Raw genomic sequence first — 25,135 nt, 5'->3', positions numbered from 1 at the left:
GGACTGCGCGTCTGCATAGGTGTTCCATGAGCGACTTCCAGCAGCCTTGTCATAGCAGAGACTCGACAACCACCCTTTCCAGTCATGAGAACAATTGAAACATGCCGCCATTTTTTTCGCTTACAGACGCAACACAGGGACCACCCATTGGCGCTGGAGATTTTACTAAGAGATAAAAGCAATGCTCATAACAAAGTCCAGAGTAATGTACATATATTACCCAGCCATGAATTTTGGAACTCTGAAATGGACTATCCTCCATGGGTGCTTGTTATACCAAGCATTGAATTCTCAGTGGATGGCATTATTAGAAAGAGAGACATGTTCATCCAAGCTGCTCAACAACTAGCGCTTTATCAGATACACATGCGGTATCCAGGGTACATACATATTTACACAGATGGCTCAAGTACTACAACGTCTTCAACATCGGCATTTATCATACCACAGCTCAATATTCAGGAATCGTTTAAATTATGCCGCACGACGTCATCTACAACATCTGAGCTCTTCGCTATTCTGTATGCTCTAAAGTTTATAAACTCGGTAGCAGACGCTAGAAAATGGGTACTTTTCAGTGACTCACAGGCCGCATTAGGATCACTCTCCAGTACAAACAGGACAGTAATAAGTGATAGTATGACATACGAAACGCTGAAGGAGCTCACTAAAGCAAAGAAGGCGCAACATGAGATCAAATTCCAGTGGATACCTGGCCACTGCAACATTCCTGGAAACACAGCTGCCGATGAAGCAGCACGACAAGCACATCGTAAAGACGTTACTGTTTCTTTACCGATTTCGAAAAATGAATTGCGTAGTATTATAAAAAATAAAACTTTCAGAATGAGCAAAACTGCTTGGTTTGACCAAAGTACAAAGAGCTGCGATTTATATCACATCGATCCATTTATTGAATTCAAAATTACGCTGGCATTAGATAGAAGGATGGAAACTCTAATTCATCGATTGAGGCTAGGCACCGCATACACAAAACATTTTTTGCACAGAATCGGCAGAGCTGAAACTCCCGAATGCGATTGTGGATTTATAGATGAAGACGTATGTCACCTTCTCATAGACTGTCCACATCATGACACGCCAAGACGTCGTCTTAAAAGCGAACTGTTCGCATTGGACCACAGACCATTTAGCATGAAAAAACTTCTGGGCCCATGGCCAACTGGAGTTTTACAGTCCCACGCTTTAAGAGCATTAACACGTTTTTTACAAGACAGCGGGATTGCTGACAAGTATTAACAAAGAACAAGCTTTCATTTGTAACGCATGTACTTATTATATACAGTATCATGTGACACCCATCACGTGTGTGTTGTGAAATGAATGACGTGTCGACTATTATGTACATACGAGCGAATGCATCTTTATAAGGACCAGACGTGTGCTTTGTTGTTTTGTTGTTGTGTTTTGTGTTTGTTGTTTGTGTTTTGTTGTTTTCAGAGACTTCTTACAATGACTTTCAAACATTTACTTACCATTGTAATATGTACGTATAAGTGTGCCTTTACATATCTGTGCCTGGGTTTTCTATTTTCCATGCACTGCTTTGTATGTTTTTGCTTCAAGATACGTGTTCAAGTTTCAATTAACGGCTAAGGAGTAGCCGGCGCCTTAATGGTGCGCCAACATCTCCTTATATATCATATCAATAAAAAAAATGTCGCATTTCGCACCAGTTGCCGTAGGGCCACGCTGACGGACGCCAGTCGCGCTGGTGCCACCTGCCGTCAGACTATGGAGTGCTGGCATTTGGCTTACGTAGCGTCGCTGTGCCCACCGTGCGCGCACGTCAACGCTACATTGGAGTATATTGGGCCCTTCATGATGCGCTCGCGGCCGTTTTGCTTGCTCCACATATACCAAATTTCGTGTTAAGTGACTTCAATGAATGAAGAAAGTATAAGACGGGTGCAAACATGATAATCCTGACACGCGTCTCATGTAAGAACATGAAAACATACCACGCTCATGGCTCTCTCACGGTAGTTTTGCTGGCTCCACCTATACGAAATTTGGTATCACGTGATGTGAATAGATGACGAAGGTAAAAGACACATCCAAACATGATAATCATGACACGGAAGTCATGTACGGGATCATTTACCTCCACCTTGTTACGTTGTGCTGATTTTAAAATGACATGTCAACCTTCCTTATTCGTGGTTCGCACATCATTGATTGCCACTGTATGTGGGATCTGCCAATTTTTTTCTTTTTCAATAGTGGGCCTTTTATTGTCATTATTTCTCAAGTAGGCTATAAGAGTACTTTAATTAGTCCCCTAAACGACCAGGTGACTAGTTACAAGGGCCTTACGACCTTTTTACCAGCTCTACTCTAAAATCTCCATGGCCTTGCCTTCGAAATTACAAGAGTATCTCCACCTTGGGAGGCCTTTTCGCCCTGCATCACTACGTTTTTCCTTCAGTTTGAGGCAAAAACGGTATGGTACTCCACCTCTCGGCATGGTACCCCTGCGCCATGGTACTCCATCTCTCACTGAAATATATTATTAGGTTGTTAGGTCATTGTTCGCGTGCAGCGTGGGGTCACCATTAACTTGTCGTATGCTGTGCCTGGTCTCTACAGTTCGCTGTTCTCCTCTTACCGCCCTAGGGCGCATGAGCAAAACCCTAGCATGCCTGCCTTTTACACATCTTTCGGTCTCACAGACTATGTTCACATGATTCCCTTCGATCCTTACGCCTATAATTCTGCAAAAATTGACACACCGGACACCAGGGTTGCCGGTACCAAATTGGCTGCTGAGTTTTCAGGTTGACTCAATGGCTACTTTTGGCTGCATCCAACCTGTGTTTCAGCAAATTTAGTCGCCAATATTTGTGTTGTTTTCGTGTAAAAAACAAACAAGCCCCCATTAAACCACCCACTCTTTTTTTAACTTTTCTGTCAGGCCAGTTTATGCGCGCCCATATCCTCGCCACAGCAGCAGTCTGATGAGCATCAAGGCATCTCCATGCAAAAGACGGTACGCCTACAAGAAGTGAGTGGCGGAGTTGAGTGCATGTTGCGAAACGCTTATCTAGCACGCTATGCGCTTTCTATAGGCACGGCCGCTGGATAAAAAACAAAGTGCGGCCTGCTGCGGCACGTCGCCGTCTATGGGCGAGCGCGTCTGGGCAGAGTCGACTGTTTCAGCTGCTTTTTCTGAGGAGGGCACTGGCGCTCCACCTGTCAAAGCGGACAACACTTCATGTTTCAATGTGGGTGAGTGAGGATTTGTGCGTGACCATGTGCTTTTTCGTGTGCTTTCTCATGCTTTTCAATGTGAAGCATTTCGAAGTGAACGTTGATTAATTTCAGCGTGTCTACTATCTATCTATCTATCTATCTATCTATCTATCTATCTATCTATCTATCTATCTATCTATCTATCTATCTATCTATCTATCTATCTATCTATCTATCTATCTATCTATCTATCTATCTATCTATCTATTTGTCTGTCTGTCTATCTATCTATCTATCTATCTATCTATCTATCTATCTATCTATCTATCTATCTATCTATCTATCTATCTATCTATCTATCTATCTATCTATCTATCTAGCCGCTTAAGTTTGGTCGTGGTCCCACCCTTAACTTGACTTTAACCAAAATTAACACGGGAGGGTGTGATGGTTTGACGAATATGACGCGCGGGTCAAGACATGAAGAATGTCACGCACCCGCCGCGTACGTCATGAAACACTTCCTGCCAGACAGTGTCACATATTCATGGGTGGATATGTGCCGCTGGTAGGAGGGTATGTGGCACAGGTGATTGAAACTTAGATACTATCCAGGAACGAAGAAAACAAACATGGGAAATTTTAGCGAGCGAACGTTATTACCCGACATCGGTAGCGTGGACCCGACGAATGCAAAGTATAAATGTCAGGGTCCCAGCTGGAATCGAACGCAAGCATCCTGCGTGACGATGAAGTATTTTACCACATAGCTACGCCAGGTCTCTACTTTTCAAATAGACGTTAATCGCCGTGAAGCGAAACGTTAATAGTGGTTGCAGTGCTGCCTACCCAATTCGAAAACATTTTATATGTATTCCTTTGATACCGCCGTCACGTCGGGTTGACGTAAATTTTCGTTAGTTGCCAAGCGCTGAAGTTCGATTATGTAGCAGTGTGCAGGGCCAGCATCCTCACAAGCATCAGCGCTTCATATCAGCTTCTGGTGTTGCTAATACGCATGTTCAAGTTGACATCATTGCGGAAGTGAAAACAACTGGTTACGCAAACATCTGCAACTCTTCAACATATGTCAGTGCGTGCAACATATGTGTATACATTTAGCGTCATTTCACCACGTGTCACTCAATCAAAAAATTGCAACACGGTCACCTTCTCGTCGCATGCTGTGCACAACGGCGATTCTCAGGTACATGAGATCTGCCGATTTTTTGTGCAATGGTGTGTGTGGGGTGGGGGGGGGCAGTCTGGGTAATGTTTCCTATGTTTGAATCGAGTCCTTAAAAAAACAGCAGTGAGACGAAAGTTGCAATTCTCGAAATGGCCAGATGCGTAATAGTAAACCTTGGAATCTTCTCAAGCACCTGCTCGACGAAACCAATACCAAGTGCAATCAGAAACATCGCCCCAGACAGATCCTGCACTTGGTGGTCAAGGAGTCCTCAGAAGAAGCCGTCATGGATAACCTCGTTCACACTTATCATCCTATGGGACCTGTAGTGACACACCTAGATAATAAATGTTCTCTCAATCCAGAGCTTGTCTCCGAATTCAGCATTGGAGAAATCAGAACGGAACTGCAGTACCTTAATGGTAGATCCGCCCCCGGTCCTGACGGAATTACAAACTCGTGCGTTAATCTTGATGAACCCTCCATTGAATACCCTACTGTTATAATCAATGAAAGCTAGAATAACGGCACTCTGCTAGGTGCATAAAAAGTATCGCACTCTATATTAACTCCGAAGCCCAGTGTTACGACCGTCATCATTACTGAAATTCTTTCGGTGTTTGTGAACTGAACGAAAATAATTCGGTGCATTCTAAGCAACGATTTGCCGTCAAAACCGACTGATTTTATTTCAGCAAAACGTGATCAAGGGCTCCCAGGGCCTGTTCGGCGCCAAAAAGCGCATTAGCAAGGAAAGGCCATTGTGAACTCGACTCCATATAAGGCTTTGAAGGCAAAAAATGAGCCTGCTGGTCCCTTTTCAAGGTCACCGTGGATTTAGAGAGACCGGAACAATCGTGGTATTTTCAGTTTGGGCTGAAAGCTAAAACCCAAACCGGTCGTGGCTTAGCTGCACCTTGCGAGAAGCGAAGCTCATTCGAGGAGAAGCAGTTGCGGATATTTGCAGTTAAGCAGTAACTTCTAGAAAACGACAAGGGATCATTCGACCACCACTCCTTCCCCTTCTCTCCGTTGCGTCAGATAAATGAAGTGGCATGTTTGAAGATGAGCTGTCAGGCCACTGCATTGTCGTTCAGAATTGTCGTTCAGTGAGGCAAGTTTGGCACGTGTACTGGGAGCCGTTCTTTTGAACCTCATCCTACTTGCCGGAAGAGTTCTTGGAAAGCAAGATAATCTCGGATCATCGGACGTTCACAAAACCTTGGTGACGTGGGCAAAACGTTGGGGCAGTTCGTTCGTGACCATATTTGGGCATCGTTTAGACAGTTTTTCCACGTGCAGTGTGTGGTGTCTTTCCCCGCCTTCGTGGGTGAAGCACCTAGACCACTGAGGGCCGTATTGGCTGAAGCCGCGGACAATGCGCTCAAGGTTGGACCGGCGGCGCTATACAAACAGCAGACCTTTTGTATATTTTCGATTCTTTAGTTCTAGTTCTTGTTCAGTTCTGCAGTGAGCTCATACTTACTTGATCACTTGATATACTCCTTTCGAATTCTCAGTTACTAACCATTTAAATTAATTTACGTTAGTACGAGCGCCTCATCTGACTTGTCCAACGATGGGTCCTAGGATGGGGGCCCGCTACCAGATTGCGACCCACGGGACTCGTCGCAATGACTGGTGGCAGCGGTGGGATGGCGGCAACCTAGGTAGCAACGACTCGACGACATTAGTCAGATGCTACGACTTCACCGACTTCGAGAGGCGATTGGACAATAACGGTTGAATGCTCCTAGCTCATCGACTTCAGAGGCAGCCGAACGGCTCTTCTGGGATGACACGAGGTCATGGACTGCGAGAGGCATTCGGAAGTCACTGCTCAAATGCACGACGCTGGAGGCAAGAGTGCGAGCCAGGTGAGTGCCTAATTTCCCTATTAAACTTTACCAGGCATTAACTAATGTGTGAGTAAAAGCTGGTAGGAAAATGTCTATTTTGGTCATTCTGTAACTGGCGTCGGGCACATTGTGAGATAGCTTATTTAACCTATAGTTTGTGGGTGACGACAAGGTCAAAAGGGACAGCTGTTTTAGTCATTGGGTTAAAAAATACATTGAGTTAGGACGATAAATGTGAGATGGCTTGCTTAAGTTATTTTCTGCCGGCGACGGCAAGGTTAACAGTGACATAACAGGATTCCTTGTGAGAGCCTATTAGGAAACTTTTGCAGACTAAGTTAACAGAAAACAAGAGCAGTCGGTATTGTCAAGAGTAATTAGTTGCAAGGCAGGAATCAATTGGGGAACAGAGAACGCTACTGGAAGCTGTCATGAATCTGAAAGGCCAATGAAATTCCAGGCTGCTAGCAATCGCAAGGAAGCTAAATCTGGATGTGTCGGACTCCTTAACAAAACCAAACAAAACTGATCGCGAAGATCGCCGAAACAGGGATGGACACCAAGGAATTCTCAGGCTATGTCATGAACATTAAGGAAAGGGAAGCTTCCGAGGCCCGGAGAAAAGAGGCAGAAGCCCAGAGAATGGCCAAGCCAGAGGCCGAGAGAGAAGCCGAAAAATATGCCTACATGAGGCTCAAATGCAAGTGTTAGACGAAGAGATATAAAGGACGCATCGCCAAATTCGGGCGCAGCATCGAAAGCACCTATGGCCGTGTATACTTTGGGTATTTGTAGAGGCCGAAATGTGTGATGAAGTGGCAAGTACAGTGCAGTGTTAAGTCGCAGAGAAAGCGACTGTTTGTGAGGTACCGTCCGAGAAAGGTACGCGTCTCTATGAGTGTGACATGCAAAGTGATCCTTCGGTGGAGAGAAAAGAGCAACAGGTCGTTGTTAGTAAAATTGCGCCCAGAGAAGGTACGCGACTCTCCAATGGTGTGAAGGTAGTGCTGGTACATAGTAGGACAGTGGCTAGCATGCAAACTGTAGCAGTTTAAAAGGCGTTCCACGTGAGACCGAGGCTAGTTCTAGTCGCCCTGATAGGATTATTGAACATATTGATGAGCTGGGCACTGCGCTCGCGCCTCTGCAGGGTAATTGCCTTTCGTATGTCGAAAGAGAGGAGGATGAAGCTAGTCCTAATTGTAGCAAAGACACAACACTACTGAAAGACGGCAGTACTGGCAGAGAAATAGAGGTACTGTTAAAATTATTTCCTACAGATACCGTGGAAAATGCCTCAGGGGGTGAGAAGGTACATTGCGAGGCTGTCGTAGGTGTACAAACAGGCGCAAGTTCGGTAGAGGATCATTTAGAGGAAAAGTCCACTCCCAGCAGCATGAACAGGGCTTGTGTGGTGTTAGAGACATGCCTCGTGTGGCGGAATGTAGACTATCAGCCGGACGCTAAAAACTACCCGGAAGGTAGAAAGCCGCGAAGATCCAACACTCTAAGGCAAAAGGATGATAAAAGGGTGTGTGGTTCATCCTTTTGGGGACTAATGGGGCTGCCACAACCATTAATTCCTTTAAGGAGTAACGGCACCGGGTCTAACATAGTTAGTCCCCACAGATAAGCTCTAGGGACTAACATTTAGTCCTCACATTTACACCTTAGTGAGTAATTGTTAGTCCCACAATTCACCTCAAAGGACTAAAATTTTGTCTTAAGATTTGTACCTTATAGAGCAACTCTTAATCTTCACACTTACAACTTACCAGGCAACAGTTAGTCATCACAGTTGCACCTTCCCGGACGAACGGTTGATAAAAGCGTTCTTTTGGTGTACAGAGATAGGAATCTCATAACCAGAATTACAAATACTCTCGTTATCAGACGCTTTTCTCGGCGCATGCAGTTCATTCAAGTGAAGGGAACATTTCCAAGGCCTACCTTGGCGAAGGAAGTGTGGAGGAGCGTTCATGAAACGCAGCGGTTCCTTGAGTAGAGGAGCACGCTCCGGCTTGACTTCGTCAAGTCGAGGAGAGCCCTTGAGTGAAGGAGCGTTTGTGAATGCGGGCCTTCGTCCTCACATTTACACCTTAGTGAGTAACTGTTGGTCCCACAATTCACGTGAAAGGACTAACATTTAGTCCTCACATCTGCACCTTATAGAGCAACTGTTGATCTTCACATTTACACCTCATCGGGCAACTGTTAGCCCTCACAGTTGCACCTTGCCGGACGAACGGTTGATCTACTCAAATACTCCAATCGGATAAACTTTTTCTCCCCTGTTCAAACATTGTTTTTACTTATTTTCCTCCAGGTCTAATACAATTTCCGCCTGTTTTTCTTCGCAGTGAGGAACAATTTGCACAGAAAAAAACACGCAAGAAAGTAGTGAGCCACCTATCTGTAACTGCTTTCGCAGTCACGGCAACAACGACCGACAAAAGTGGACATCGAAATCTTTTATTTTTCTACATACACATGAAGCTTCCCCATTCTTTTAGGTGAATTCGTGGTGAAGTGTACAAGTCCAGTCTCGTTGTCAAATCTTGTTCACTCTTTGGGGACCTCCTCCGACGGGAGCGATAGATGACAGGCCTTGCAGACACCAGCGCACGCAGCCTTCTGCTTGTTGTGTTCCCGCGGCTGCACGCACATTATTATAGTAAAAGTAGTTAGACACAGGTGACAGAAGATGAAGATTCACACATATGACAAGTACAAGCACGTTAATATAAAACACAAGCGTTAAAATATGACACACAAATAACTTTACCTTCACATCTCGCACAGTCTTCCTGAAGCTGCTCTGACGAAAGAAATGGATGACAGGCATCGCAGACGCCAGCGCACACAGTCATCAACACGGTGTGTGCCCACGGCTGCACAATATTTATGTAAAATAGTGAGTCACACGTGACAGAGGATTAATACAAATGCATATGAGAAATACGTGCATTGTTAAATGAAAACATACATGATATATATGACATTCTAAGAATTTCACTGTGATGTCACACATCGTCAAAGACTCATTTTGGTCCCCGTAGCACAACAGCTTAGAAGTAGCGGCCGCAGCCACAACTCCGCGAACCACCGTGCCACTAACAAGTCGGCGAGTCCTAAGCGGCGTCATTCAGCTCGAGCAAGCGAACGCGAGACCAAACACGAGAGCGAGCGTATACGCTTGACCGCCGACACGAACAGCGCCGAGCTGGTTTGGAGTTAGCACCGAAGAAATCGACGCTAATGCGGCCCTTTTCCACAAACTCGAGCGAGTGAAGCACGCAAACGCGAGTCCGCCGCCGCGGGAAAGCCAACTGTATTGGCGACATATTTTCATTGAGTTCCGATGCTGGCGAGAGCCCCGCCAGACCGTGCTGGTGCACTTACAGCGCACGTAAAACTACAACCAAGCTCTTTACGAGAACCCACAACGTGTTTTCGATGGCTCCCAACACAGCGACAAGATCTCAGCCCAATATCGTCAGCCCGGAGCTCATCGCGGCGGCGAAGACAGGTGAGCACTCGATGAGCGAGCGTACGGGAGGCTGACAGCAATGGCGGCCGATTTACAGGGGGTCGCAAAGCACAGGCGAACTGCAGACGCCGAAGGTGACCTTCACGATGCATTTCGTGCGTGCGATATGCAACACGACCGAGTCCGTTGCCGGCAAGCGCGATCCGTATCGCACACGCGAGAAGTAGAGTAGAATAATGAATGATAACCTACTTGCCTTAGAATCCAGCGCTGTTTCCTGCCCTGAGACGGACTCAAGTATATATCCAATACATGACCTGCTCATGCCACGGCACCCCATATCGCCAGGTTTGCTTTTGCTTTTAAAATTTTTTTAGTTCTCAAAAGTGCCACAGCACACAATGGCGGCTTAACTAACCCTCGTCGCTGCAGCCGCCAAAGCGCTTTCCTGCGGGTTGCGTGCGTGGGATGACTCGTTTTTGTGCCATTTAAAGGCTAGCGTTAATCAAGATATTTTTTGAAGACTCGAGAGCGTTAGGGTACGACAGGTACAGCACCATTCACATAATGGTGTACTGCTGCGTTCCATTCTGCAAGTCGAGCAGCCGGCTGTCAACTGAGATATTGAATTTCCCGTCACTTAGATTCAACAGCGCCAATGCTAAAAGCTCGTGGAATAGAACAGGGACAATTCAGAGGGACTTAGCCAGTTAAAAAGCATGGTATAGACTGATACTCGCGTTTCTGGAAAACAATATTGCCTTAACAGAAATGGAGCGCGACAAAAGCTGTTGTCACTTAATGCGCTGTATTTTGCTGCTCCAGAGATAAAAGCTTGGTGACATCGCCGGTGAGACACACACAGACAGGCCAGTGGCACTCGAACAGTGATGCAACGAACTGCTGCAGGTGCGAGAAATCACTCTAACTACATTGCGGTAATTTACCGGTTTTATCGCGCGCTTCTATCAGTCGTTTAGACATTCGCCAGACGATAGCACAACTGCTCCCTTGTATTGTTGTCAGTGAACAGTATCATTGAAGGACTCTATGCAGGGCATGAAAACTTACACGGGTCATCGCATGCGTTTTTAGTACCGTATGCGTCTTTATTGCATCGCAGAAACACACAGATTTCAGGTTGCAACTCGTTGCAAGATCGCTGTTTTTCCCACGGACGAATTATTTCATCATCTTGTAGACAGTGGTTAGGTGGGGCGCACTGCGTAAAACAAACTGGTGGTGTGTCGCATAATGCTTGCGTTCGCCTGCGCTTAGACCAGGACAAAAAGCGCTCACGCAGATTGAGTTCCTGTAACGAACATTGTGGAGCCAACCTCTATGGTGCTTCTCACAGCTAGAATGTTGCTTCGATTTGCAACTTTGTGGGGTGCTACATTGGCGCGTTATAACTAAGAAAAAAATTGCAGAAATGCGCACGCACGAGTGCAACACTACGGCAGCACGTCGTCTGCTATGCGGGTAAGTCGTGGCGGCACCTCGTGGTATCTCCGGTTCCTACGCGCCGATTTTTGGGCCCCCACGCCATCGTAGGGGTGACGCCGATGAGCAGGTTGTATGTTTAGAGAGCAGGTTTTGATCCGATAGGCCTGTTGTGTTCTCGGCCGCCATATTGGCCTTCCCAACTGTTGCTGTCGTGTGTTGGTCGTGACTATTTTGAAGCCAGAAATATACAGCGCGGTGTGGTGACGTGTAGAGGCTTGCTCCAGAGTTCATGGGTGCAGCGAAACGCTAAAGCAGCAGCCTACGCTCATCCAAGCGTACACACAAGCACCACGTCGCAATTCTGAGATTCAGTTCAGTTCAGTTTATTACCTTAAAGGCCCCCTTTCTAGGAGGGGCATTACATAAGGGGTGGGGTTTTATTTAAATTAACAATAAGCAGTAAAATTTGTTTCAGAATTTGTTTTATTTACACATACTGCAGCGCTAAGTGCGCTATGGCAGGAGTGGGTGTACAAAATACGCGGAATTTGAACAAACAGGAATGAAAATTATGTAAACAGGTAACATAATACAGATGTGTGGTTATACAAGGAAAAAAGTGCACAGATATGTGATTAACATGAAGGAAAATAAATAGAATAAAGAAACAATGCAACTCAAGAGCTAACACCAATGGCAAATAGATGAGGGTATGTTACAGACGCATGTCATGGATGTCGGCTTGAAAATTGGATGATGGGCGTGAACGAATAGTACCAGGTAACGAATTCCAGTCTTCAATAGAACGGGGGAAAAACTGAACTTGAACATATTAGTTCGACCATAGTGAGGCGTTAAGTTTAAGTTATGATAGCTTCTTGTCGTTGACTAGGGTGCAAAGTTTATTTAGTCCTTGTCATTTGAAAGTTTAACCGAAGAAGTCACAATGCTATACAAGAATTTTAATGACTCTATTCGGCGACGCGAAGAGAGTGAAGTTAAGTTCAGTGAAGAAAGAGAAGAAGAGGGTGAAAAGTCGTGGTCATAGCGATGACATATGAATCCTACAGCTTTTTTCTGAATTGCTTTTAACCTATTAATCTCGCACTGCTTGTACGGGTTCCAAACGACAAATTAGCATTGAAGATGATCAATAATATGGTCTTGAAAGGCAGATGATGAGGCGATATTGGCGATGTCCCGGGGGAGGCCATTCCAGTCCGTGGCTGCTCGAAAAGAGAACGAGGCAGAAAAAGCAGTGGTGCGCGATAATGGGCGGGAAACCTGAAATGGATGACTGGTTCGATGAGATATGCGTGCTGCGGCTACTATATAAGGTGGCTGATTGAAAGAAGAATCAAATAAGTTGTGATAAAGCACAGTTGTTGCAGTGAGGCGGCGCAAAGAAAGGGGTGGCAGTTCAGATTTCGCTTTCAAAGATGAAATACTAATATCGTATGAGTAGGATGAGTGAATGATTCTGGCAGCACGGTTTTGTACCGCTTCTAATGCTTTGATTAAATACGCTTGATGTGGGCTCCATATAGCAGACGCATATTCTAATTTCCGTCTGAATAAAGATTTGTACGCAAGTAATTTTACATGTAGGGGGGCTAGGCGGAGATGGCGTTTGAGAAAACCAAGTGCTTTATTAGATGCTAAAACTACATTAGCGATGTGGGTACGCCATGATAAAGCATAAGACAAGGTTATTCCAAGATATTTATAGGATGATACTGATTCAATTGCGGTGTTAACGATGGAATACTGGAAGCGATATGGGCTGTGGCGACGGGAAAAGGACAAAAGGTTACATTTAGAAGTATTAAGGGTCATTAACCATGTGTTACACCAATTAAGCGCGTTGTTAAGATTGGTTTGAAGATACAGGTTATCATGCTGGTTTTTGATAGTGTGATAAATGGCACAGTCGTCCGCGAACATGCGAATGCTGCAGGACACATGATCGGGCAATTCGTTAATATATATTAGGAATAGAAGGGGACCAAGGACAGGTCCTTGGGGAACGCCTGATGTGACTGGGAGATAGTTAGATAGGTGACCCTTAACAAAGAGTGACTGAGAACATTTTGTGAGAAACTGGCCAATCCTACGAAGAATGTTAGGGTCTAGGTGCAGGTGTGAAAGTTTTAGCAAAAGGCGGCGGTGAGGAACTTTATCGAAAGCTTTCGCATAGTCTAGAAAAATTACATCAATCTGCATGTTACGGTATAGGTTAGTGTACAATTCGTGAAGAAAGAGCGCTAATTGTGTTTCGCAGGAGAGACCTTTAAGAAATCCGTGTTGGGATCGACGAAAAAAATTACATGAGTCCAAGAAACTTGCGATTTGAGAGTAAATGACGTGTTCTATGAATTTACAGGGTACACTAGTTAATGAAATGGGGAGGTAGTTCAAGGGTGAGTCTCTGTTATCTGATTTGTACACTGGAACGACGTTCCCCGTTTTCCAGTCATCTGGAATGATTCCTGAGGCGAGTGACTGTGCAAAAATCAAAGATAAAACGGCGGCACAAATTGATTTACCATTTTTCAGTAGCTTAAAATTAATTGAGTCCATACCGGCTGATGATGAAAGCTTCATCTTATCGATTACGGACGCAATGCCTTCTTTGAAAAACGAGATAGTTGGCATTAATGCTTCGATGTTAACTGATGGTGACTGTGAAGGTGCGTCAAGTTCTTGAGTAAAGACAGATGCGAACGCGGTGTTCCCCACATTCATGGTCTGTCACTGGTTCGTGTGCGTCGTTAGTCAGTCTGATGTCAAGAGTCTGCTTTGGATTTAAAAGTTGCCGAAATTTCCTGGGGTTGCTGGTTCGTAGCTTTGGTAAATCATCGTCATAAAATGTATGCTTGGCGTTCCGGATCTCAACTAGATATGATTTTTCAACTTCGAAGTATTTATCCTAGTCACTCTGGGTGTCACGGCGTTTGGCCGAACGGAACAACCGTTTCTTTTTATTTTCCAGTCGTTTTAAACGTGCACAAAACCATGGCTTATTGTGATTAGTATGAAAGGTAACCCTCGGAATGAACATGTTAGTGAGCACACTCAAATAATTTTTGAATATTGACCAGTTTTCATCTACTGTGCGAGGTGGAAACACTGATTTGTACTCAGAAAAAAAGGTGTTAAAGTCTTCAGTTATTGCATCGTAGTTTCGCCGGTCGTAGAGGCATATTGTTTTTGCGGATGTGTACTTTGGAGTGGAACTGAATGGGAATAGGGCATGTATGATTTTATGGTCGCTGATTTCTGGGAGATAACTGATAGATAAAAGGTTCTCAGGACTGCCCCGCCGCGGTGGTCTAGTGGCTAAGGTACTCGGCTGCTTACCCGCAGGTCGCGGGTTCGATTCCCGGCTGCGGCGGCTGCATTTCCGATGGAGGCGGAAATGTTGTAGGCCTGTGTACTCAGTTTTGGGTGCACGTTAAAGAACCCCAGGTGGTCGAAATTTCCGGAGCCCTCCACTACGGCGTCTCTCATAATCAAATGGTGGTTTTGGGACGTTAAACCCCACAAATCAATCAAGGTTCTCAGGACTGTTAGTTAGTATTTGGTCTACGATGTTTGCTGCTTCTTGCGTAACGCGTCTTGGTTCTGAGACTAAGTGACTCAGGTTAAAATTTAAACATACGTCAATGAAGTTTTTAGCCTCTGCATGGCATAATATTGAGGATATACCTAGGCTATGTCATTCGATGTTCGGGTAATTGAAGTCACCAAAAAGAAGGATGCGAGCATTGGGGTAAGTGGCAACAAGTTGCCTTAGTCTATTGTTTAGGTGCCTACAGAAGTCTGCATTAGTATGCGGTGGCCTATAACAAACGCCAAGAAGTACTGTTAGGGGAGGAGCGTGACAAGTGAGCCATAATGATTCAATGTCGGATGTGACGTGTACAACGAAACATAATATACTTTGGTGAATTGCGACTAGAACACCACTCCCTCGAGTATGCTTTCGATCGCTACAATACACGCGGAATTTAGGTAAGTCAGTCAGAATTTCAGCGTCCGAAACGTTATCATTGAGCCAAGCTTCAGTTAGTAGCAGTATATTGCTTCCGGATGACAAAACAATGTTCGATAAAAGTTCGCGCTTTGGAAGGAAACTGCAGATGTTAGTAAATATCACGGAAATTGAGAATGGTTTGGCAAGTGCCGGGCGTTGTCGGTTTCTAGGTACATGGTGACAAGACGATTGCTATGCGATTTCTGTAACTGTGCTAGACAATTTATCAAAAATATAACGTTTTGGACCGATGTGCAGGGTTCTATACCGCAAGGAGAACTTAGCAGATTTAGCTTGGGCAAATACTAATAATTGTTTTCGCGCGTGTCCAACGGAGAGCGAAAAGTCCTCTCCAATGCTAAAGTTAGTAATTATTTCCGGCCATTTGATAGGATCGAGTCCTTTTTTTTGTAACATGCGAATGACGACCAAAGCGATGAGCTCTTTCGAAGCCATGAGGTCCTACGGTTATTCTTATATTATTATGGCAGAAATTGATAATTATTTTTTCAAAATCGTCCCATCTTTCACTGTGAGTAGGATCGGAGATGCCATAAAAGATGACGTTATTTCAACGTGATCAATTTTCCGCGTCGTCTAGGCTGTCTTCTAACTCCTCGATCTTGCAAGACATGCTGCTTGTGTAGGCCCGCATCTTTTCGATGTCGTTTCGGATAGGAATAAGGGCCTGGTAGTGTGCTTCTAGGTTGGTCATCCGGTTGCGCAAATCCGTTAATGTTCTATCAGTAGTGTTCACCTGAGATTTGAGGCTCTGCACTTTGGTAATTACATTGGATTGGCCTGCGACTATTTTCTGTAACACGGCATTGTTTCCGCCAGGGCCAGGGTTAGTTTCCACATCTCCTTATAACATCAACAATGAATAAATAACGAAAACACATTCGGCGGCATGGCAAGACAGCCCCGTGGGCTCGGCAACTGCACCAAGACGTAATTGCTAGATTTTTTTTTGCAAACAGCGCCTTGGATCGACTAACCTGCATCGCAAACATTAGCGGGTTAGATGGCTGCGTTGAGGTGCAGTCACACAGCCCACGGGGCCGTGCTGGTGGCGGGTGCGCTTTTATATGCAGCGGAGCTGTTGACGTCGATGATGATGTGGCCGCCCACAATGCTTTGGTTTCCGTTAGCCACTGCTCCGCTGGCGGCACGGTCATTCCAGGTCGACTGTTGACGAGCGACAAGTGGTAACATCCTGACGCCAATGCGATGCACGGCAGTGTGCACCCCGGTGACCCACCGGCAAAGATGCGCACCGAGGTCAGCGGTAGCTGGCTGGTGATCATACGCAAGATCGTCTGCATCGCAAAGATTAGCGGGTTGATCCGGCTGCTGACCCGCAGGTCGCGAGTTCGAATCCCAGCTGCGGCGGGTGCATTTCCGATGGAGACCGAAATTTCGTAGGCCCATGTGCTCAGATTTCGGTGCACGTTAGAGCACCTCAGGCGGTCGGAATCTCCGGAGCCCTCCACTATACGGCGTCTCTCATAACCATATGGTGGTTCTGGGACGTTAAACCCCACATATCAATCATCAGAGGCTCTAGTGCATTGTTTTATGAGGATCACGCCCACTTCGTAAACAATACAGATTATTCGAAAACCTACGTCACCGCTAGCGATAAGACTAGAATATTCGATGGCAAGGGAACAAACTCCGACACGCTTCACCGCTAGTCAGTCGATCGACTGCCGACGCTCTGCTCGCCACTACCAGTGTCAGTGTCTCGCTGTAATCTAATTTCCTTTTTACGTAGCTACAAGTTCGGCCCAAGTAACCAGTTTATTATTCGACCTGCAGATTTTTCCCTTCATCCACGTCACGACCCCGTGACAATACATACAAAATTCGCGCCGTCACCTCCCTTTTAATGTCATAAAATTGCGGCCGTTCAACATCTACACGCACTAACTCAAAGAAAATAGATTTTCTGAATCAGGGCCCCAAGAATCTTAGAAACCCAAGAAGCTAGCAACGCACGAAGGCGCATGCGTTGAATCCAAGCTAATCTTGAGCTCTTGCTTTCATGCTGACCCAAGACCTAAAATCGAAAGTTAGCGTGGGCCCCCTAGGCGTCTTGGGTGGCCAGCCAGACGAAGCAGACGCCGCGTGAACCATGGTGCCTTGGGGCCAACGTCTCACATAATTTTTAATTTGGACAGACAGCGCAATAGAGCGGAAAAATCAAAACAAAAGCTGCAGGAAGGATGGTCCACAGGCACACCTGAACTGTAAAATTGCCGATGGCGCCGCCAGGGAAGTTTGTAACAAAAAGAAATTGTAGGTAAGCGTAACCGCCAAAGAAAGAAACGGGGACGTGGGGCACCACAAAAGGTGGAGACAGCTGGCACGCCGCTGCAGCCCCGTGTACATGGACGCGACGGAGGCGGGCTGAGTTGAGTGGCGGGTTCAGCTTACCTCGACGCGCCCGAGTTTATATGAACTCGCACGTACGAGTTGAGGTGAGCGGTGATCGCAGCGACGCTTTGCGTCGAGGCGAGCTGAAAGCCCGTCTTCTGGTACCGGTTTCCGCTCCTCCAAGCCTGCGCTCTCGCCGCTGAGGGCTGCGGTTGTTTACGCAGTTGTCGCTCCGCCACCGCGATGGCTGTCTTGGTATTTTTTCTCAGTTTGCACCAGCTGTACTTTATGGTTGTGTTGGTGTCTTGGCTAACACTGCACAACGCGATGGCAGCAGTGGTTCTGTTGCGGCACAGCGCTCGCCGCAGGCGTATCCGCAGCCTGACGCATCGTCCGCTGTTCACCCCTGGATGGTCTCTCCAGGAATTCGCCGTACCGAATATAAATAATATTTTCTCGCGTAAAACAAAGATTCGTATTAAACTTACAGAAATAAATATCGTTTCTGCACCCTTTGAAATGATCCAAAGTGTACATTTTTTATAAGGAGCACCACACAGACCGATAAGTGCCTGAACATGAACAATATTGCAAATTTTTTCAAAGTTCATGTGCCAGTGCTTCCAAACTACTGTCTTTGCGACTCGTGTTTTTCCCCCACTTACCGTCAACAGTGCAAGCAAGCAATGCAGCTGCGTTGTCTCTGGAAAAGTTGAAAAGCTGTAAAAATTTCTGACTTTGGTCAAGAACACTGCATTGCTTCCCCGCAAAGCACATTAACATACACTAGTGGTGAATGCGTTTTAACAAGGAAATGCGGTTCTTTTCCTACCGACTAGAATCGTTTTACCGTGCTGCGTATAATATTTCACTTTTTCGAAGTTTCGTCGCAACCTAACTGCCACCATATTTAAGAAATTAAAATTTTCTTTAGAAAATTGGTTCCAAAAATGAATAGTGTAGTAAAGTGACCAACCATTACTTTTTAGAGTGTAATCGTAGATGGTCTAGCGTACTGTCTGGGATATTTCGCGTGGAACGACCCTCATCTCCTCCAAAACCCGAACACTAAACCCGAAAAAACGTTCGAAATGCCCAAGTCCATTCAGGGATTCATGGAACACGAATTAAAAAGAGCGAAACCAACCCTGGACTACGCTTTTCCTCTGGGGGAAATTACATGTATTGGTAAAGGCACTTAATTTTTGTGATAAAGTCAATTTGCACCACTTGCAAAAAAACCCGAAACAAAACTTACAAAGAATAAAATACCCGAAAGTATTTGCCTTTTCATAGTCGAACCTGGCTGGGAAGAACGCAAAATAAGTGCAAGCGGAGTTGGAATGCTGCGCATTAGTAGACAATTCTGTGAATTTACGCAAATGTATTCTGATGGCGAGGTGACCACAAACTTTATTAAAGCGTTCATGTGCACGTTTTTGAGATTTCTGGCACACTAGCCGATTTCCTGCTACGGGCAGAGCAAAATAACCGGTCGTGAGAACGATAACCAACAAGCTCCCGTAGGACGTGCCAAGCAAGATTTAAACGTAAAAGTGATCTGCATTTACCGCATAACAGAACGATGTCCTCCGCGCGTACCGGCCGACAAAGAAAGAGCAACGTCAGAGTGATTGGGACAGTGGAAGCGGAGACGGAGACGGGCGGGAGAGGTCACGAGCCGTCAACTCAGCGCGACCGGTTATACATGCCCTTTCTGAGCGCGGCGAGTTCGGTGAACCTACCCCCTGTCTCCGGGTCGACGGGACTCGCCGCGACGACTCTCCGCCCCGACGCGTCCGCTTATACATGGGGAGGGCGAGTCCAGAAAACCTGTTTATTTCGACTCAACGCGCCCTCGTCGGGTCAATGTAAACGGGCCTTGCGAGAACGGAAGGGGGGGGGGGGCACCGGGCTGTTCAACAAAACGTCCTTTCAAGCGTGCGGTCAGGCGGAATTGGCGAGAGAGATTAGCGGAAAGGGACGTGCGTCTCCAAGAAGTAAAGCGCAGTTGAAAGGTACAGATTTCCATCGACAACAATATCGGAAAGATTCTGTAAGGGCTTCTGGCTCTATATTCCGGGTGAAGCCAAACACGAAAGAAAAATGGCGAGTCTTTCAGCCGCACTTCAGAAGTATTCGATGTTAGAAAGAAAGCCGGCCATAATAATGAATCAGGTGAGATAGCAATGTTAGGCTAGGAACTTGCGCTTATTGTGGCTTCTGGCGATCATGAATGCGGCAGAAAAAACGACCGCCACGTGCAAGACTAAAAGTGTGAAGGTCAGCTGCAAGCTTTTCGCAGAATGCGACAGAGTTTCTGCAAAGATATTTTTTGAATATTCTTTCAGTTTTGAACCTTTGAAGTATGTTTTCTTTTGTGAGTACGGTTTGAGCAAAAAATAATGACTGGTTTCAAAGGGACCATGCTAAACACGGATTGTTGCGCATTTACAGTCAAAAGCGCGTTTAGAAGACTTTAGATGGTAGAGAGGTGCACGTGTAGTCCTGTAATGTTACAGCGTTCTATCAGTGGGAACAGAGCGTGATACTGGAGCGGAGCGTTACCGAAAGTCGAGGTTGGGGGGACATTTCTGACAGTTATACGATGCAGCTGAATCTAGTATATTGATGTGAGTCTCTTAAGATGTGTCCTACAAGAGACGTGAACAACTGTAACATTTGAGCTTGGGTTATAGCGTGCGTAGAGAAGCGACACGAAGGCTCAAGTTTTTTATTGCGATAGCACTTATATGGACAATCTCGGCTGAATATTGCTGACAGCGTCGGCATCAATGTCATGCACCGTATATGTATACGTATTTATATATATGAAAACGCAAGAAAAAAACGGGCACTCCAGTGTGCGGAAACGAACGTGGGACCTCTGCGTCGTGAAAGTGGGACGATAACCACTGAGCCATCACAGAGAACATTCTCTATTGTTAGAACGACAAGCTATTTACACTACAACTTACCGCTGCTGTGTTTTTGGCATTACGAGAAAGATGGCACAATGAGCGCACGTCACAACATCGCGCAGCGGCGCTCATTCTGATCTCCTACGCGTACTTTGCCCGGTTGAGAGAAGGGGAGCGACGCTCCCTCACGCGCCCTTATCTTGCGGTGCCAAGAAGGGGAGGATCATACGCCTCGTATGGCCTCGGGCTTTACGTGGAATGAACCTGCTGTAGTTAACGGGCATATAAAGATCACTGCAGTCACCGTTCGCGAGAAGCGCGCACTTTTAAGACTCAGCGAAGTAACAAATGAGACGTTGATTCGCGTGCATTCGTACCTGTGAGTACGTTTCGTGCGTAATTTGTGCGCGAGAAACGCAGGGCACGTCTCGATCTGGTTTCCACTCTGCACGTGACCTCTCAAATTTTTGTTATGGCATTTATTGCTTCGCCTTGGTGGCAAAGCTCTGACTTTTATTTTGTGCGTAAACGAAACTTATTCGAGAGTTCTTCGTTTTGAGCTTTTTGTTGTTTGTCAAATGTCCAGTTTAGGTGATGGAAAAGCTTAGTGAAAGAAGCTCCGAAAACAAACTGACTGGATTAGCGATTGGTTTCTGTAGAAGTGTAGCATTATCCTCTATTGGGGCTACTGCCCTTGTCATCTTAGAATGGCCGCCTGCTGCCTGGAAGCCTCATTTTGCAACAGCATACGTTTGATATACATTTCAAAATGGAATACTCCACGGCAACTCGGATGATCTGAATAACTATGCTGTCAGGAGTGGCATTCTTGATAGTTCTGCAATATATATTTTTTCGTTAACGAGTGCCGTTGATTAGTTTCTTTAGTGGATTTTAGAGTTCGTTGAGCTTGTGGTGTATACATCGAAGACACCGCTATCCAGGGATCCAGGTTGTGTGTGTTTCCAGTGTTGTTTTTCTGTTTCCCTCAAACTTAGGAAAGAAAATTAAAACAACTAGTGTACTCCTTTTAGTTATTTGGAAAAGGGGAAATTACCTGCTGAGATTTGACGAAATTTTCTTGCGCTCACCGAGCGAGTGCTTGCGTTTTCATGTGCGTATGTGATGTCTGTTGAGCCAAAATGAAGCAGGGCGTCACTACTTCATCAAGAACAGTGTTCACCATACCAGACGTCAGCGCTAATCTCTCGGGACTGTGGCTGCAAGCCTCAGGCCATCGAAATCTTTACCCGCCCCCCCCCCCCCCCCCGCGCGAGAGACTGTTATGAGCGTTTGTGAACTGGACGAAAATTTTTTCACGCATTTCAAGCAAGGATGAGCTGTCAAGACGGGCTGATTTCCTTACAGCAAAATGTTAACAAGGAGTGCCACGACCAGTTTGGCGCTAAGAAAGCGCCCTACCAAGGAAAAGCCACTGTGAACTCAACTCCATAAAGGCTTCGCAGGCAAACAAGGAGGCAAATGGACACGTTTTGAGGTCGCCTTGGATTTGCAGAGACCGCAGTCAGCCTGATATTTGCAGTTTGGGATGAAAGCTACAACCCAAACCGGTTGTAGCGGCGCCTTGCGAGAAGCGAAGCTTGTTCGATGTGAATCAAAGTCTCAGAAATTTTCAGTTAAGCAGTAACTTCTAGTAAACGACGAGGGATTAGTCAACCACTCCTTTTTACCTTCTCTCCATAGTATCCACTAAATTAGGTGGCATGTTTGACGATAAGCTGTCAGGCCACAATATTTTCCTACCCGAACGCAGTCAAGCAAGTTTGGCACTTGTGCCGAGAGCTTGTCTTTCAAACTTCGCCCTACTCGCAGGAAGAGTTCTTGGAAACCATGATCATCTAGGATCATCGGACATGCGCTAAACTCGGTGACGTGGGCAGAACTTTGGTGCAGTGCGTTCGTGACCATATTTGGGTATTGTTTGCAGCGTTCATTGTTCACGTGTGGGGTGTTTTCCCACCTTCGTGGCTGGAGTACCCAGATCATCGAGTGCCGTATTGGCTGAAGCCGTGGACAATGCGCCCAGGGTTGGCAACGTGGTACGTTGTAAGACTGATAAGTGAAAGACTTTTTGTATATTTTCAGCTCGTGAGTTCTAGTTCCTGTTCAGTTCTGCAGCGAGATCATACTTCATCGCTTGACCAACTCTTTTCAAATTCCCAGTTACAAACCATGTAAGTAAATTGTCGTCAGTACGAGCACCTCATCTCACTTGTTCGACGATGGATCGTAGGCCGGGCGCCCGCTACCAGAATGAGACCCGCGGGATCCGGAGTCGCAACACCGACAAAACATACAGTTTAGATAACCTACGCCCTATCTCGCTAACATCATGCATGAGCAAAGCTATCGAGCATGCAGTACTCCACAGAACTACTCGGTAACTCGAGGACAACGGAGTTTACCCACACAATGTGATCGGCTTCAAAGCGAACCTCTTCACGCAAGACGCCACGATTCTAATCCATGACAAGCAAATCCATGACAATAACACCCATGTTATCAAAACCATTCTCGACCTTGATTTGGAGAAAGCCTTTGATAAAATGTCGCATTCGTTTATACTTCACACAATATCCACTTTTACCGTGGGCACCAAGTGCTATAACTACGTTAGATGCTTCTTATGCAATAGAACAGCCTTTCTTAAAGCAGGGACCTTTAGTCCGGGAAGATGGAACTAGGTGCATGCGGCACTCCCAAGGCTCAGTGATTTTGCCATCCCTGTTCAACGTGGCTATGATTTGTCTTGCCAGAGAGCTGGGAATATAGACAGCAGTGTGCACACCATACACGCAGATAGCATCTTTATCTGGGCGATGAGTGGTTGTAAGGGGGTCATAGAACAGGCGTTGCAACTAGCAGTAGATGTCATTGAGTGCCGCCTCCTCCCCACCAGTCTGAGATGTGCGCCAGCGAAGTCTGAACTGCTCCTTTACCATCCTGTCAGGTGGGATTGAAAACCCCGTGATTGGCAGGAGTTTCATCATAGCATTACCCTTCATACGAGCTGTAGTATCGAAATACTTAAGGTCAAGCATATACACGTTCTTGGTATGTCACTGAAGAAAATTGTACCAATAGTGTTACTATCAAAAAGTGCGTAAGCAAAACAAACAACGCTATAGGCCTGCTTAAGCGAGTTGCCAACAAACACAATGAAGTAAAGGAAGACAATCTCGTTCGTCTGGTACACTCCTTCTTCCTCAGCCATTTTTCGTACATCGCTGCAATGCTCAAATGGTGTAGGATTGAGTGAGACAAACTCAACGCACTCATTAGAAAAGCGATCAAAAGTGCTATTGGCATTCCATGCAGTACTAGTGCGAATCCGCTTGTACAGCTTGGTATCCACAACACCCTAGAAGAAAATGCGGAAGTACAGCAGCGTTCTCAGATCACACGCCTTTCGTCCTCAGTAATGGGCTGACATATCCTAAAGAAACTCAGCTACACTGAACATTCATTCCAGGGTGACTCTGTAGAAATACCAGCAAGTTTTTGAAAGCCTATAACAGCCGTTCAAATTCCCATAAACGTTCATCCGGAACACAATTACCCGAGACGCGAAGCCCGAGCTGCCACTATCCTCAAAAATTATCAACGTGACCGCAAAGCCTGTTTCGTAGACACCGCCTCGTATCGAAGCAGTCTAAAATTCACCGCGGTTCTTCTTAACCACAAAGTAGAGCTGAATAACGGTACCTCGCTCTACACCAAGGACCCGCTCGTGACCAAGCAAGCTGCTGTTGCGCTGGCTGTAGTTGACAAAAATTTGGAAGTCGTTTTAGTGACTCTAGGTATGCAATCTGGTCGTTCGCTAATGGCAGAATTTCCCTGCAAGCCCTGTGCATTCACCAGCAACCCTCTAAAGAGCTCTGTCATCATACGTTCATTTGTTTTCCCGCTCACGTCAGACACATCTCTGGCTGCCCCATCAACTTCAATGAATCCGCTCACAGTGCTGCGCACGTATGCACTGACCGCGCAGATGCTGGCCAGTTCGAGGCCGTGGAAAACAGAGACGTGTCATCAACTAGTAATGAAATTACCGAGCACTTCTCCCTCTCCCGTCGTGTCTTCCGCTGCCTAGCCCTAAGCTAAGTCGGCCTCAAGCCCTCACTTTAAGGCTACTGCAAACGAAGTCATACCCAAATCCACACGTCCTTCACGCCATATACCCGAAATTCTACGATAATAATACATGCGACCAATGCAAACTTACCCCGGCTACGCTTAAACACCTGCGCTGAGAGTGCATTAATATGTATAACGATGCTCACCCCGATGCTTCTTCAGTGAGGTGCGCGGCTGCCTTGCGTAGCTCTAGCCTAGCCGACAAGAAATGGGCCGTCTAGCAGGCCAGCGATGCGACTGTTACGCTAGGCCTCTCAGTCCCAACGTGGGATCCCTGAGCGCGTTCGCGTGCTTCTTACAGTACATTATTAAATGTTATCCATCCATCCAACCTATGTTTGAGGAAATTTTTTATAGTGCGCGGGTGTGCAGATGCTTTTAGATGCGGAGCATCTAATACTCGAGACTTGTAGTGCGGCGCCGTCCGCAAGCTTCCTCCTCCTT

The sequence above is a fragment of the Rhipicephalus microplus genome, chromosome 1 (assembly GCF_043290135.1).
Source record: "Rhipicephalus microplus isolate Deutch F79 chromosome 1, USDA_Rmic, whole genome shotgun sequence".
NCBI lineage: Eukaryota > Metazoa > Arthropoda > Arachnida > Ixodida > Ixodidae > Rhipicephalus > Rhipicephalus microplus.
This window is presented reverse-complemented; position numbering follows the sequence as displayed.